Consider the following 15,035-nt stretch of genomic DNA (forward strand, 5'->3'; position numbering starts at 1 on the left):
TCTTGAAATAATCTTTCCTCTCATCATAATCTTTCTTTTATGTCTACATTGCAGCAAGACCTACCTTATGTCTTGGAGGGCAATTGACTGGCATTACCAAAAATAGCACACCTGGACCGTATGAGTTATAAAAGCTAGCAGGTGTGATCACTTGGTGTCTCTTTTGAACAACCAACCACTTAATTCTTGCATTGTTCATATTAATTACTTATGAACTACACTGATACGTTTTGTGAGTTGTTTATTTGTTTCTTTGTTGCAGTAAATTCCCCTTCATTTGCATAAACCTTTTAAGTGGAGTATTTCTTGTCACTTTGATAGAGCTAGTTTGTCAACAATTTGGCTGTTCAGGAGAAACCCTTGCGCAATATAGCACTGACATTTACAACAATGCTGACAACTAAAATTCATCCTTGGAATTTTTAGCAGTATGTTATGTTGCTTGTTTTATGTGTCTACAGAGGGATGATAGTGTTTTGAAGATTGTCATTTATTCAGTAGTCGTGTTTTTGTTTTCTCTTTTTCGGTCTTTTACAAACATCCTTTCCATCCTTGGATGTTCATAGGCTAAATGTCATGGATCAGTAGAAGAGGTGAGTCAAACTGCTGATGGGTGTTAGATGTCCTGTGAATGTCAAAAACAGCACAGACAGAGACAGACGGGGCTGAGTTATGTCACTTTAGAAAAACATGTATTAAGACTACAAAGTTTTAAAAAATATTACAGTGAATTTGTGTTTTGTAGACATGAACAAGCAAATGACTCCATTACTGCTGTGTTTCAGTGGCACATTGTGTTACCTCATGTAAGTTTATTATGGGTAATTGACTCTTTTCCAATTATGTTCCCGAAATTACTTACTGAAAATTACTTCGGATTCAGGAAGTAGTAAACCTAACTTTCTTCAGAAATTCAAGTGACATTGTAAACTAGCTGAGGACCCCCCAGTGTGCAACTCTGTATGCATGTATGTTTTGTTTGTATGTTATTTTTTATTATTATTTTTTTTTCTGAAAAATAGACATCCCAAAGATCCTCAGCTGATATTTATTACGTACCTGCAAAACACCAGTGTTAAAGTCAACAGTGAAGAGCCTGGCTTTCATAGTATAGTATTATCTAATATATGTGTTTGTGCACATATTGCTGTATAGGAATATATATATATATATTGAAAAATAAATAGAGAAATTGTAGTGTTGGTGATCCCTTTTCTGTTGTTTGATTAAACCATGCTTCATTTTAAAAAGTGCACATGGTTAAAATGTGTCTTTGGGTGATGAAACTGTCCAGTTGGACAAAATTAAAGCTTGTGCAATAATGAAACCACTCAACTTCAAGGTTTGGCCATCGACACAGTAATTAACTGAGATAACGTACTAACTTTTACCCTCACTCTAACTTTTAACTTTCAAAACAAAAAAGGTCATTAATTGCTTTTCCTCCTACCCATGCGGCTGATTTAATTTCACATAAGAGCCTCCTTCTCCCAGTTGGAATCATTTCAATCAAAAGGTATCTCGCTTCCTCACCCCACTTCCTCTCTTCCTCATGTCTCTTTCGCTTTTTAACTTTAATATTTTCAGTAGTCCCCATCAAACATTAAAAATCCTGAAATTATGTAAAGATTTGACTTTCAGATGATCATCAGGTGCAGCTAGCCTTTTTAAATTACTTTTGCGTTGTGTTCTCTGCCAAAATAATTGACTAAACAAGTTTAGAGGATTAGATATTTCCGATAATAAAAGTCGAGCTTATACAGATGGCAGCAACCGCTGCCAGTGCCTTGATGATAAATACTGTAAATAGAGCAGGAATCAGAGGATAAAGACGACTGAATGTGTGTCTGCTATCCTATAATCAAGTTCAAATTCCATTAGCAGAGCCCTGTCCTCAGCAAAATTTCTTCCTCATTAAAAGGTTTAGATACTGCACCACTTTCCAGTATGCACTCCCATTTGAAAACATGCTCCTGCCTAATTCATTTACCCATGCTTCCTATACACACCAACAGTATAATTGCAGTGGTAATGAACGTGCAAAAGCAGCAAATTGGGATGGGAATAACATTAGCAACCCAGCAACACTCACTGCTCCTTCTACTCTAACCACAATCTCTCAGTACATGCATGCACAGACTTCCACACTGGAACAGACACACACACACACACACACATAAAAGCAGAACAAATACTGAACACAAACTGATGCATCTGTTCTATCAGTACAGCTCATTTTCCTGGTAGGCCTGATTTGAGTAGCTCTTTACTAGTTTACAGCTGGCACTCTTCAGACTCAAAGATGGGTCCACAGGGATGTTTCTGCCCTCTACAGTCAGTTATCCAAAGCTAATACTGAAGGTCATGTGGTTTAATAAATAAATATATAAATCAAAGTAAGCCCATTACATGTTTATCAACAACAGAAAGAAAATTGGGGGAACTTTCAAAAAGCAATTACCCATGATATTCCAGACTTGTATAATAGCATTCATTTTTCATGGAGGGGTTAGAGGGTGATATTAATGCCAACAAAAGGGAGCAGTTTTTGATCAGAGGCTGAAATGGATAAATAGGAATGAGTATGAAGGGATGGATAAACAGTCCAATCCTTGAAATAAGTATGTTTCAAAGAGACGAGTAAATCGTACACACAGAGTTGGGAAATGAAGTGCATAAGTGCGCTGAAGCTATGGGAGTTTAAAATTTAAAAGATGCAGTTTTTCATCTGTACAAATTTTGTTTTGAAAGGTGAACACAGTCTGCATCAAAATATATCAAGAGGTAAAATCTCATATTTAACATGACAGAGTCTACAACCACACTAGTGGCCTGTGGGGTAGTTGAAGCTAAATGAAATGTCACCAGGTGATCAAAATATATTTACATTTATCCTGGAACAGACAAGACTTCAACTGGTAAGTTAGTAGAGACTGCAACTACACATCTTGCAGATGTCAAAATGAGAGAAACACTTGATCTTGTGATTACACAGGGTGAATAGAGAATCAACAATGTAATTAATTTTCTAGACATTACTGATATAACATGAGTGATAAAATACCGATACCGTATGGCTCTAGTAGAATGTTTCACATCTTGGGAGATTTGCAGCAGCTCTCTTTAGATTTAGGTTGTCTCCGTTACTTCTCTCTCGTTCTGTAATCCTAGACTGAATCTTAGACAATGCTTGCTGTTGGCACAATTGCGCAGGTTGGTACATGCCAAAACTCGTGCCTTTACTGATGCCGCCAGTGTGCTTTGTTCAGACACCACCCAGTTTTTGTAACAAGGCACGCATGACTCAGTAAGTGATGCTGGTGCATATGCAAAATGGATGAGCTTGGGGCATGGGTATGTGAGCAGGTGTATCTCTACGGGACTCTACAATCCATCAATGCAGCAGCAAAGGATTTCCAGTAACACAGAATTAAAGAAAGGAAGCTGCAGCAACAATTTGAAAATATTCAGCAGAAAATTGAAAAAAAAAAAAACAGCAGCTATAATACTTGAATGAGAGACCTGTGCATTACCATTCCTATTGCTGTTTCTCTTACCAAAAGCACCTGTCATTTAGAAGAATACAGTAGCTAAAGTGGGCTGAAAGTGCACATGCATGCCTGTAACTTGAGCAGATGATGACGACATTAGGGCTTTATGGGGGCCAAAACATCTCTTGCAAGGTTAGCTCCCTATGAGTAATAAAGTATGTACTCTAATGTGTGCTTTTCTATTGTTTTGTATATATATTACTTGATTGTATAGATTTCTTCTGTTTGCTCTTTATTCCTGCTGTCTACTATGTATACCTTACTCTGGCACAGTTGGTGTGGAGCTCTCACAATGTTGTTGGACATGTACAATGAAAATAAAGGTCTATTCTATTCTATTATTCTATGATTTGAACCAATCAAAAATCTTTCTTATCCTTTCTGTGAGAAGGATAAGAATCTCAAACTTAAAAATGTTTAAAACTTTTGTTTATTTTATATCTGTAGTAGTAGTAATAGCAGTAGTAGTTGAGATATTTCATTGAAATACACAGAAATCTTGTCTTCAATCTGGGCAAAAGGAAAAGTCTGTGCCCTAAGAAGGACTATAAGTGTCTGCACAAAACTTCATGGGCCCAGTGAACTGAATGGCACTGGCTTCTTAGAGCCATCCTGCAGGCTTTGGCTGGAAACACACTACAAATATTGATTCATTCTTTCAGGTTTTATACCAACCTAATCTGCTTCTGAGTGGAGGGAAACAGAAGCCTCTTGAAATGTAAAGAGAAATCAGACCACATAACAGAAACCAACCAAGGCTGGGGAATTTGGAGTCTACTGAAAGAAGATACAGTTTAAGGATAAAATGCTTTCTTCCTGTGTAGTCACTATAGAAGGTAAAATGTACTCTAAACAAAAAAATAAGATGAAAAAACTTGATATAGATATCATACTGAGTTACAACAAAAGTGAAGGAATAAAAAATTAGCAACACAGATGTGAACTAAGGCAAAACATACAAATTTTAGATGACAAATATCTTCAGGGCATCTTATGAGCAGTCAGAGTGAACCTACAAAATACTTCTGCCCAAGGTTTCTACCAGTAATCCCAGTTTCTTTGGATTAAATATGTCCTAATTTTTTCCTCAGTACAGTTCTGCTCCTCTAACCCAATTAATATTGTGCACTTTGCATGTAATCAGGCAACAGCCCCAACTTCATGTTAGCTTGTATGTGCCTCTTCCTCAGAGGAGGATGCAAGGGCAGGGATTAAATTGCATTAGCTGCATAATTATTTCCCCTGAAATGGATCATGACAGAAATTAGAGTCTTGCACTCTGTGGAAATAAGGGAATACTGCAAGCATTCCCCTGCTCTACATATCCATACATATATTTATATTTAATTATTATTTTTATTTCTGTTTTCTTGGTTTTTTTTCTTGGTTTTTCTTGTTTATCGTGTTTATAGACATTCACCTTTATACCCCCACGCTTATTCTTATAAGCCAGACGGTGAAAATTAAAATCAGTTTTATCCATGCATGCTCTTTACAGCCCATTCTGTACAATGCAGGAATACACTGTGAATATTTAATATTTATATTTATAACAAGGTGCAATAATAATTAATGTGCAATAAGTGCAACACTTATTCTTCTTTTTTATACTAAGTTAATATACTATGTTGTGTTGTTTGTTACGTTGTGATGTGTCATATCGTGTCGTGTTGTGTTATATGTAGTGCCGACGTAGGACAGTTTTTCCAATTTCATTGTACTACTGTACTATGTATGACTGTGCAATGACAATAAAGAGTTATCTTATCTTAACTGTGATTAATGGCTATTTACCCCTCGCATTAGAGATGAAAGACAGGACAATGCATTGTTATAAAGGGAGTGGAAACCTCATCTGTTCAAAATGGTTCTGTTTTAGTGAGTTTTGGGGATTAGGAAGTAAGTGTCTGGCAACAGCTCTGAATTGTTACTCACCCAACCTTGAAAAAATAGCACACTGCAGCATGATTACGCCTCTCACATTTTCTCAAACTGTCACAAAAACAACAAGCAGAGGACACACATTGCTTTGGGGGAAAATATGCATACTAAGATATTGTTTCCTTTGAAAATACATCTGAGACCTTTTTACTTTGGTATCTTGGCTTCTGAGTGTTGTTTTTGCAATGCTAAGCACAGCAATATGTCGTGCAGTCGGATGGAGTGACACTGTCAGCACAGATGGAAGAACATTAGTCAGCTATCAGTTACAAGTGCCAAAACCATTTAGGATCACCAAGAGAAATTTTGTTTTGGCTTCCAATTACATATGCTTGATAAGCATTATTACCCAGGCAAGTTGTGTATGTTGATGTGTGTACAGAATCATCTTTAAGGACCTGTAATGTGATTCCCAGGTTGAGGGCAAAAGCTGAATATAAATGTGCTGTAATTCATTTTCAGCATGGCAAAGAGGTGATACGTGTAATGCCTAAATGTAACCACCTCTTTAATGAAAAACACTATTCTGCCAACAAAGCCAAACTCATAACAACAAAATCAAACACTAGTTTAGTCAGTCTGGATCAACAAAATTTATAAATTTTATATTAGAGGAAATGTCTTGATACAAAATACATAGATAGTTCCCAATGTTTAATTTGCTTGCAAACATTAGATGTAAATTAGAAGTGTTGGTAGGTCTTTTTTTTTTAACCTAGATTCCCTTAACAACACAACTCAACATATGAAGCATTCAATTTAAACTCAAAGGGAAAGTAGGGCTTTCAGACTCAACATGAAAATAGCAAATGCTTTGCACTTATATCGCACCTTTTGATCTTCCGTTTTACAGTGTGACAAAGTGTGTTCTTATTCCTAAACACATACACATCAACAGTAGTTGAGTTGTAATGCATTGAAATGTCATTGGGATGCTGTTGGGGTTCTGAGGCTTCCACATGTAAATCAGCTGGTGATGGCTATCACCGTCCCAGTATGATTTCTCACTGCACTAAGCAAAAGTGTCTAGTTCAACAGGTTAAAACTGTTGACCTCTGGGTTCTGTAACAAATACCTGCAAGGAATAGAGGAAAAATGTAGGGAAAGCTGATGTTGTGTTTCTCTCTGTTAACTGAATTATCCAAACACAGGTTTGTGTTCATATTGTGACCTTGGATGATTACATCCAAGTAGGCATGTCCAGTGAGGGGATCTACAGTGTTACGCTCCACATACCCCCTTAGAAGAATGGGTCATTGCAAATCAGGTTGTTCTGAGTGATTACCTTTATCCTATGATGAGGCATTTCTGTCTTGATGGAAGTGGTCTCTTTTCTGGATGACAATGCTTCATCCAAATGGCACAAGGGATAAATGAAGTATGAGTAGTGTGACAGCGATGTGACTCATATGCTAGATATCAGATGTCAAACCAACTCATAAACAATTAGACAATGCTCTACTCTCCTTAACAGTTAAGTGAACATCACATTGTGTCTGTACCAAATCTCAGGAGGAATACGTTGCCTCTTTTATGGAAGCTCAGAGACAGGTAGTGAGCCATACTGAACTACAGGAATCCATTTTAACTAAGAGGAGTATTTAAGCTAATTACTTCTCTGAGATGGCTGCAACCATCTGGAAAATAGTGAGTGATTTAAGGTGACCCTGCAAACAGTGTCACCTTTCTCAAGTCCATATTAGGTGTAGAGCGGGGGGGGCACAACAGTTTGTCTGCTTGTTGTTTAAGGCTAATTAAATTTGTTCATCGACTCCCTCGGTGATTAAACTCTGGTGTGTTGTCTTTTAACTGTGGACCATCTCTTGAGTCCAGATTAGGGTCAGCAGGCTATCCTAAAGGAAGGACGCTTTCAACATCACACATTTTTACAAATATGTCAGAACCATAATTCTATCTTACCTAGTCCACAATTTCACTATAATAATTTCATGTATTTGTAGATTCCTCAACTTTAAGCATTTTTCAAGTTTGTTACTGTTTTTGAAGGAATTCCTTCTAGTATTTTCCATACTCTATGATTACATATAATTTTCATCTCCTCTTTGCACTATTCACTCCCTGTTTCCATGTCCAAGCATGTTGTCTTTTTAACATGTTGTAATATGTTGTTCCCTTTTATATTTTATAGAAACAAGCCATCCAAAAACAGTAATGATTTGCAGGCTCAGTGGTTGTTCATGTGCAGCATGTATTTAACGTACGTTTTTAACATATCACGGTGTAATTACAGCCCATCGGGTGGGTTCCTGAATATTAAATATTTGAAACTAAGATCAAACTTCTCACTTGCAAGCAATCTGAACCACACAGCAACATATTAAAGACAAACCTCATGTTGTGGGTGAATAATCTCAGATATTCTTTTGGCTGAAGTTCGGCCCAATTTTTGGCACTTTCTTCCTGTTATATGGTGGTGTTTGTCTCTGCCCACTGGGGACCCTGAATTTTAATTGGGAAAAACCTTCCTTAATCATATGGCTAATTACTGCTTCATAGCTAGCTGCCAGGCAGCACATCATCATATGTCAGCTAGCCGAATCCTACAAACCTACAAACATCACTGGTTTTGGTTTCGGTCTTTGTTTACACCCAAAGTTACATCAGAGTTGTACGTTTTATTTTTTTAGAGGCACTTCAGGACAAACATAGTATATCATCTTTTGATGGAAACTAGCTTGCTAACGTCTTGCTAATTTCTAATGCTGCTAAACCTTCTAAATGCCCTTTTTCATGGATGCCTAGACTTTAAACTTTTTTGTGACAACTGGGAGGAAAGCCATACTGATCATTTTATTGAAGCTGAAAAAAATTTGGTGCTTTACAGTTTGCTGGAGTTTTTGAGCCAAACGAGTATTTGCACAAGGAAGCAGTTAGCTGCATCAGATGTAACAACCAGGTAGAGAGAAAACCATCAGTGTACAAAACGGATGTTTAGGGTATAGTGGGCTTTTGACTTTACATGAGGTCAGATTGTCCAGGAAATGCAAGGAAATGTGCATTTTAATTAATTGTAATTATTTCTGTGTAATCGTTTGGGCTGTAATAATGAATACTTATTATCACTGCAGTTCAACACTAATACATTGCCTGGCCATTTGACATCTTACTTTCTACTTTCAGGGTGATTCTCAAAACCAGGCCAATAAGTCTCCAAGCTGAGCTTAATCTATAATCCAGTTATGAAGTTGGAATATTTTAGACATTACTGAATCTAAGAATAATGATCTAGGACTCTGGTAAGAGAAATCAAAAAAATTAAAATGTTCATGGTAAATTAGAAGAGAATATTAGCTTTCACGGCTGATATAATATTTTAGCTAAATACTAAAATAAAAATGTTTTATTTCTTTCACTAATGATTTAATAGCAACAGATACACTGAACTACCAAAGAAAGGGAATTGGAAATTGTGCTTCTTTTTTTCCCTTTTTAACAGTACACTGAACAGACAGAGATACATTTTACAGTTATTTTCTTGCAAAACAGTTTTTAGGTCTGTGATATAAACCTGACAACCATTCTGCTTACTTAGCAAGGGGATGTGCAGTAAAGGAGAAATCATTTTAATCCTGGGGTGCCACGCAGTTTTATTAATGTGTAATATTGCTGGATTACTGGGTCTACAGGCAGCTTAGTTTGTTTGCCCAGAATAGGGTGATCATCCATGAGAAGCAGGTGTATCTGCCAGTCTCCAGCCTGCTACAGCATTAACAAGATCCTCACATGGGAGCCAAACAGAACATCAGACACAAGAGGGTGAGCACTGCCGATTGAAGCTGATATGCAACCACATAATTCTGGCCATGTCATTGGTAAGACAAATGGTGTATGACATATGTAAAACATGTTTTGAAAGCTTTCATCTTGATTTTACAAAGGTCACACTGAACTAAAGAGGGGGAGGAATGTCTGTGTGTGTTCAAGGCAGTAGACATTTGAAGATGACTCACATTGTCACAACTGAGAGGAAGCATGAGCAGATGTACCGCGACAAGAAAGGAGAATGTCAGATTTTTGGCAGTTTTTTTCTTTTTTGGAAACCCGCTATTAGGCAGGTGAGAGTCCTGTATTTCCTCTGTTGACATTTAGTTCACGTGCTTACCATTGTGCTGCAAGTCCAATTCACCATCGATTCAGCTTTACCGTAGAAAAGATATAGCTGCAAAAGTGGGATTCAATAAGTGTAATATTCAGTGATTTAAACTGCCTACACATGATCTCTGCAACTTAATGTATTTCGGTCCTGTCATAGCCCTGTATCAGCACTTGGTATTACCTTCAGTGTGTCAGTGCAAAGCCCTCTTCCTGGCACCATGAAAGAAGGGATAGGACTTCGGAATCCTGCCTGTCAAAATTCAAATGGACCCTTTGGGAGCAGTGTCATTCATCTCAGTTCAGTCAATAGCTGGCAGCTTTGTCCCTTCATTGATTATCAACTGCAAGGAAAGAGAAGAGGGACAACATGGAGGCCTTTTGTTCTCCCTCCTGAAGGAGAACTGCCAGAAAAATAACTTAAATTAAAATCTCAATACATCAGCTGGAGTTTACTTTACGGTGGAGCCAAACTGTTTTCTGAAGCACTTGCTGAAAAGGGCATGGAAGAGACCTAAATACAGCTTAAATACAGCTTATGAAGCCAAAAATGCTGGCTGCTTCATTTAAGAATAAATATATTTTTATTGCATATCTGATAATACATTTTGATATAACAGGAAACTGATTAACACATACAAATTGCTCATCAGACACCATCCATCCATTTATGTAATTCAGGCTGAGGCCTACACCTTGGAGAAGACAGCCATTCACACATACGGCTAATTTAGGCTCACCAACTGACCTAAGCCCCTTAACTGCGTATCTTTGGGATGAAATGACAGTACCCAGAGAAAACTCACACAGTCACAGGGAGACCAAATGCAAACTGCATACAGAAAGGCTGGATTCAAACCCAGGACCTTTTTGTTATGAGGCAGCAGTGCTAACCATTGTCACCTTGCTGCCCTCAAGCAAAACCATTACGGAGATTAGATTAGGGTTATGGGTTTAAGAAATCTCTGTGGCACAGGTCAACCAAAGGGTCAGTGCACTTGCTGCACTTTCACTGCAGAGATGATTGTGCATCTCTATGAATTAAGTCTTCATGGCAAAGCAGGGAGCCAACTGGACAGGGTTAGAGCCTGGAGACATGAACTTCAACTTGCTCTATCAACTTCCATAGCCTGCTCCAGAATGAATAAGCTAACAAGTTGTCACAACATTAGCGAGTGAATATCTGGATATTTAGATTCCAAATGTATTTTCCCCGATTTCCCTGTGTTGAATATGGCAACAGTCCTAACAATGTGATGTGGACACAAATGGAGTTGGTGAAAATAAACAAAAACACACCGTTCAGTCTGTCAGTCTTCTGCAACTTTATGAATATACCATTTCAATCACACAAAAACAACCATTGAATGCCTCCACAGGAATGAGCACAGCAAAATGGGACTGGGAATGAGGTCAGATTTCTTCCTGCATTCATCTAGTGAGGCACCGTACCTGTGTTTAATGTGAGCAGTATACAGAAAGAGGGACTTTAATGGATAGATGCAGCAAGTAATTCAGGCACTGCATGGAACCTAATGAGGGATAGAATTTAGAGAAACCAATCTTTTCTCCCCATTGGTGGCCCCGGCTATATCATAGAGTTACACTGCCCTCTAACAGGTCTGAGAGGTACTGCAAGAAGGCTGGGCTGCAGGCTCTGATAATGTCCTATTTTCTCTATTCTAAAAGCGAAGCTCCAGCAAAAGCCTCATTTTGTTTGCGCCTGTAACTAGTAGTTTTCTCTGTAGGATAATTGTGAAATGCTAAATGTAAAAGCCCCATTACAAAATCCTGAAATATGCCAGTGAAAGAACAAATGTGAATTGATCCCTCCAATCAACATGATGAACAGGGAATGCCAGGTTCTTTCTGCATCGCCAGGTTCCACTCTGCAGTATTGTTACCTCTATTGTGTTTTGAGAGAGAATAAAAGTTTTTTAGAGATGCTTTTAGCCATAAACTGTTCTTGTTGTTATTCGACAGGTCAAAGCATGACACCGAGTTATTTTCGGATACGTTGCTACAGTCCCTCATTGGATTTCAGAGTGCTTGTGACCAAAAATCTTCTTTTTTAACACACACAACAGAATGAGGGTAGTCTGCAATCTTGCATCTGAGTGTTTGTTTCCATGAATTCCTTATGAGCCACACATGTATACTTCTGTTTGATTTGAAAAACTCGACTGCAGGATGTCATACCAGTTTTATGGGTATCAGAGATTTGGATTTGACACTCACCTTTGAACCTTTGTATGAATCACAGAGCTATTTTTTTTTATCTATACACAGATGACAGACCCTATGATGCATTTAGCACATCACAGCGCATAATTGTTTCATACTGATATTTATGTCTGTACTCAGAAATACAGCATTTCTATCAAAATAGGTCAAAGACAGTACGTGATTTGGGTTTTTAACAGTATATCTTCATTTAATACAGTGCACCATTTTCCCTCTTCATTCCTTGCACTCTCTTGACAACAGAGGGAAACACAGCAGATGGTAACATCTGTAAAATTTACCTCAGATGCCACACTATTGGAATATCTCATTACATATGGGCTTCATGCAGTTCTTTCTTTCACACTATTTATCTGGTCTGTTTGTTTGTGTTGTTTTTGTTTTTTTACTTTTCACCAGGTTGTTCCCCTGATATTTAAGGAAAATGTAACTTAATCAAATATGTATGATTTTTGTATTATTTTTATTGACATTAAGATTTTTACATTCTCTTAACTGAAACTTTGCAGCAGGCCTAAACAGTTTAAAATGCTCAATGAATTGTGATTGTACAGTATATTCATATAGTGATGGAATAAGGATTCAGTAGTAAAATTGAGAATGTATCAGGCAATAACAGGATTTACTGTGAATATTTTAAGCGAAATAGTTTGATGGAAGTTTAGCACATTGTAAAGTTACTTTAGGTTCAACAAGGTGCTGGAAATTTTACAGTAACCAGTACAGTAACTCGGACATTTTGGATTTTGAGTTGTGAGAAATTTGTTGGTTGCATATTATGGATCTCTCGTTCCACCACATGTCATGTGCACACTATTAGATTGAGATCTGGTGACTCTGGAGGCTATTTGAGCACATTTGTAGACTATGCTTAAAAATCTCCCAATTCTGAAAGGAGAACTGGTCAAATATTCGGTCAGAAATATGCCAGAAACTTGCTGATGGCTACCAAAAGCTTCTAGTCGAGCTGCTAAGGGACCTTTAACAAAATGGGTCATTCCATTTGAAAGCAGCAGAACATTCGCTCATCGACAGTCTTGTATGGTACAAAGTCTGGACAGATATCTGTGGCAATCAACATGAACATCTCAAAACTAGATAAAAGATAAAAGCCTGAAATTTTCACTGGTTTTTCTTACTTGGTATTCTAATTAGAATTTGTAAAATAATGTTGTTAAATGTGTGCATATTTTTCATTTTTGAGATGTGGGTCACTCTGTTGCAAATCGTCTTTTATTTGTTTTGTTTTGTTTTGTTTAAATCAGTCGACCTGCATTCAGTCCATTTTCTCAAACATTGTTTTAACTATTCTAGTTATAACTGAGGGCAAGGGGAATAGGACTGAACCTGATAAGTAGGTAGGTAGGTCTTGAAAATTAAAAAATATGCACAAATTCCAATATTAGGTTCACTTTGGAAAGGATAATCTGCTAGATTTGTTTTTGTGTTACAACTTTATATTTACTTAATCCAGCATGAGGATGAATGGCATGTTCTTCATATTTGGGACAACAAAATTAAAATATATTAAAAATGATTCTACATGGCTTATTTTACAGTATTATGGAATTCAACTGTTCACCATTCATAAATTGTCAGTAGTTAATTGTTTGCTTGCAGCATTAAATTGGTGTTGGTTGTTCTTTTCTTTTTTAATTTATTATTATGCACTCAAATACAGGATCTAAAAAAACCAAAAACATTTTAATTAACCAGTACTTACATTTTTTTTTTTATCTGTCCCAAATTATATTTCATATTCAAAATGTTACATATGTTCAACCTCTGGACCATAACATTTTTATACAACCATTAAGTATGTTAATTTGAGACAGACCCAAATATTAATGAGGCTATACATACTTTTGAAGCTGTGTGGATTAGAGAGAAACGAAAATAAATTTGTGCTCTCAATTCTTGTTTTTAAATCATTACAAATGTACTGTGTATGGTGCACAGTCAATCCACTACACACATTCATGCCCATTATGTAAGTGTGTGTGTGTGTGCGTGTGTGTGTGTGTGTGTAAACTTTTGACCAGATTTATATCTAGTTTCTGCCAACTTTCTAGGCCTTCAGTATTAGCAGTGCTGCTTCTTGAAAATTAATTTGCATTTCATTTGTAGATTGCATTTGTAATTTACAACTTGGTTGGTTGGTGTGACAGAGGAGGATACAAGGGATAGGGTGAAATTGAGGCAGATTATCCTCTGTTGTTCTCTAAAGGGAGTAGCAGAAAGAACAAGAGTAAGAACTGGAAGTCCTGTGATAATATAATACCGAGGAGCATCAATTGTGCACTGAAGTGGTGGGGGTTAATAACTCTGTATACTTTAATATGAAGCCTGATGAGTATATGAGCAGTGCAGCACTATTGATTTTGTTATTCCGAAGGAGGAAAAAGCAATCGAAGGGCGTCCTTTTACCTTGTCAGAAGTCATGTAAACAGAGTACATTTTCATGTACATTTTTTTCTGTCCTTCTCAAAGAGCTAATGTCCCGGGGAATGATCTTCTAACATTGATCAGTTTAGGCACCTGACACCATCATGAGAACGGCTAACTCCTGTTCTGGACCTGGAAGGAGACACAAGGGGAATGCTTGTACCGAGGCTACGTAGGCTTTGTGCTGAGTGCTGCTTTGTGTGCCAAAATATCCAGTTTAAATCCTATTCTGCAGCCCTATGTGTAATATGCCTGGCACTGCTTTCAGGTGCGCTCTGAATTTGTATCCAGCCCACTACACTGGCTTTTAAACTTCTCAGTGAGGCCTTTTGTTTTGTGACCCACAATAATTTAATGGACTATTGTGCAATCTTATCGAGCAAAATTTATCCAATTTTCAGGCTACTACTAACCTGTTATAGTGTTTTATTCAGCTCACCACACATTGCTGAGAGCATGGAGGGCTTTGGTAACACAACATGGCCATATTTTGAAATAAGCTTCTACAGATTCATTTCCTGACCCACTTTAATTTCTGTATGAGTCATCTTTGAGTTTCTACCCAGTGATTTCCAGCATGTTCATTTTGCATTCAGTTTCGGACCACAGCCTATTGTCTGTTATACTAATTATTATTTCATATTACACACGAGTGATTACACTAGACAGCAGCAAACAACAAAACACCCTCTAAATATCCCTCAGGGGTGTGTTTATAGGAAAGGAAACAGGGAATTTCAG

The sequence above is a fragment of the Aulonocara sp. 'chitande type north' Nkhata Bay genome, linkage group LG7 (assembly GCF_057382095.1).
Source record: "Aulonocara sp. 'chitande type north' Nkhata Bay isolate Kocher_YH1m ecotype deep benthic linkage group LG7, A_spYH_male_GT1.1, whole genome shotgun sequence".
Taxonomy (NCBI): Eukaryota; Metazoa; Chordata; class Actinopteri; order Cichliformes; family Cichlidae; genus Aulonocara; species Aulonocara sp. 'chitande type north' Nkhata Bay.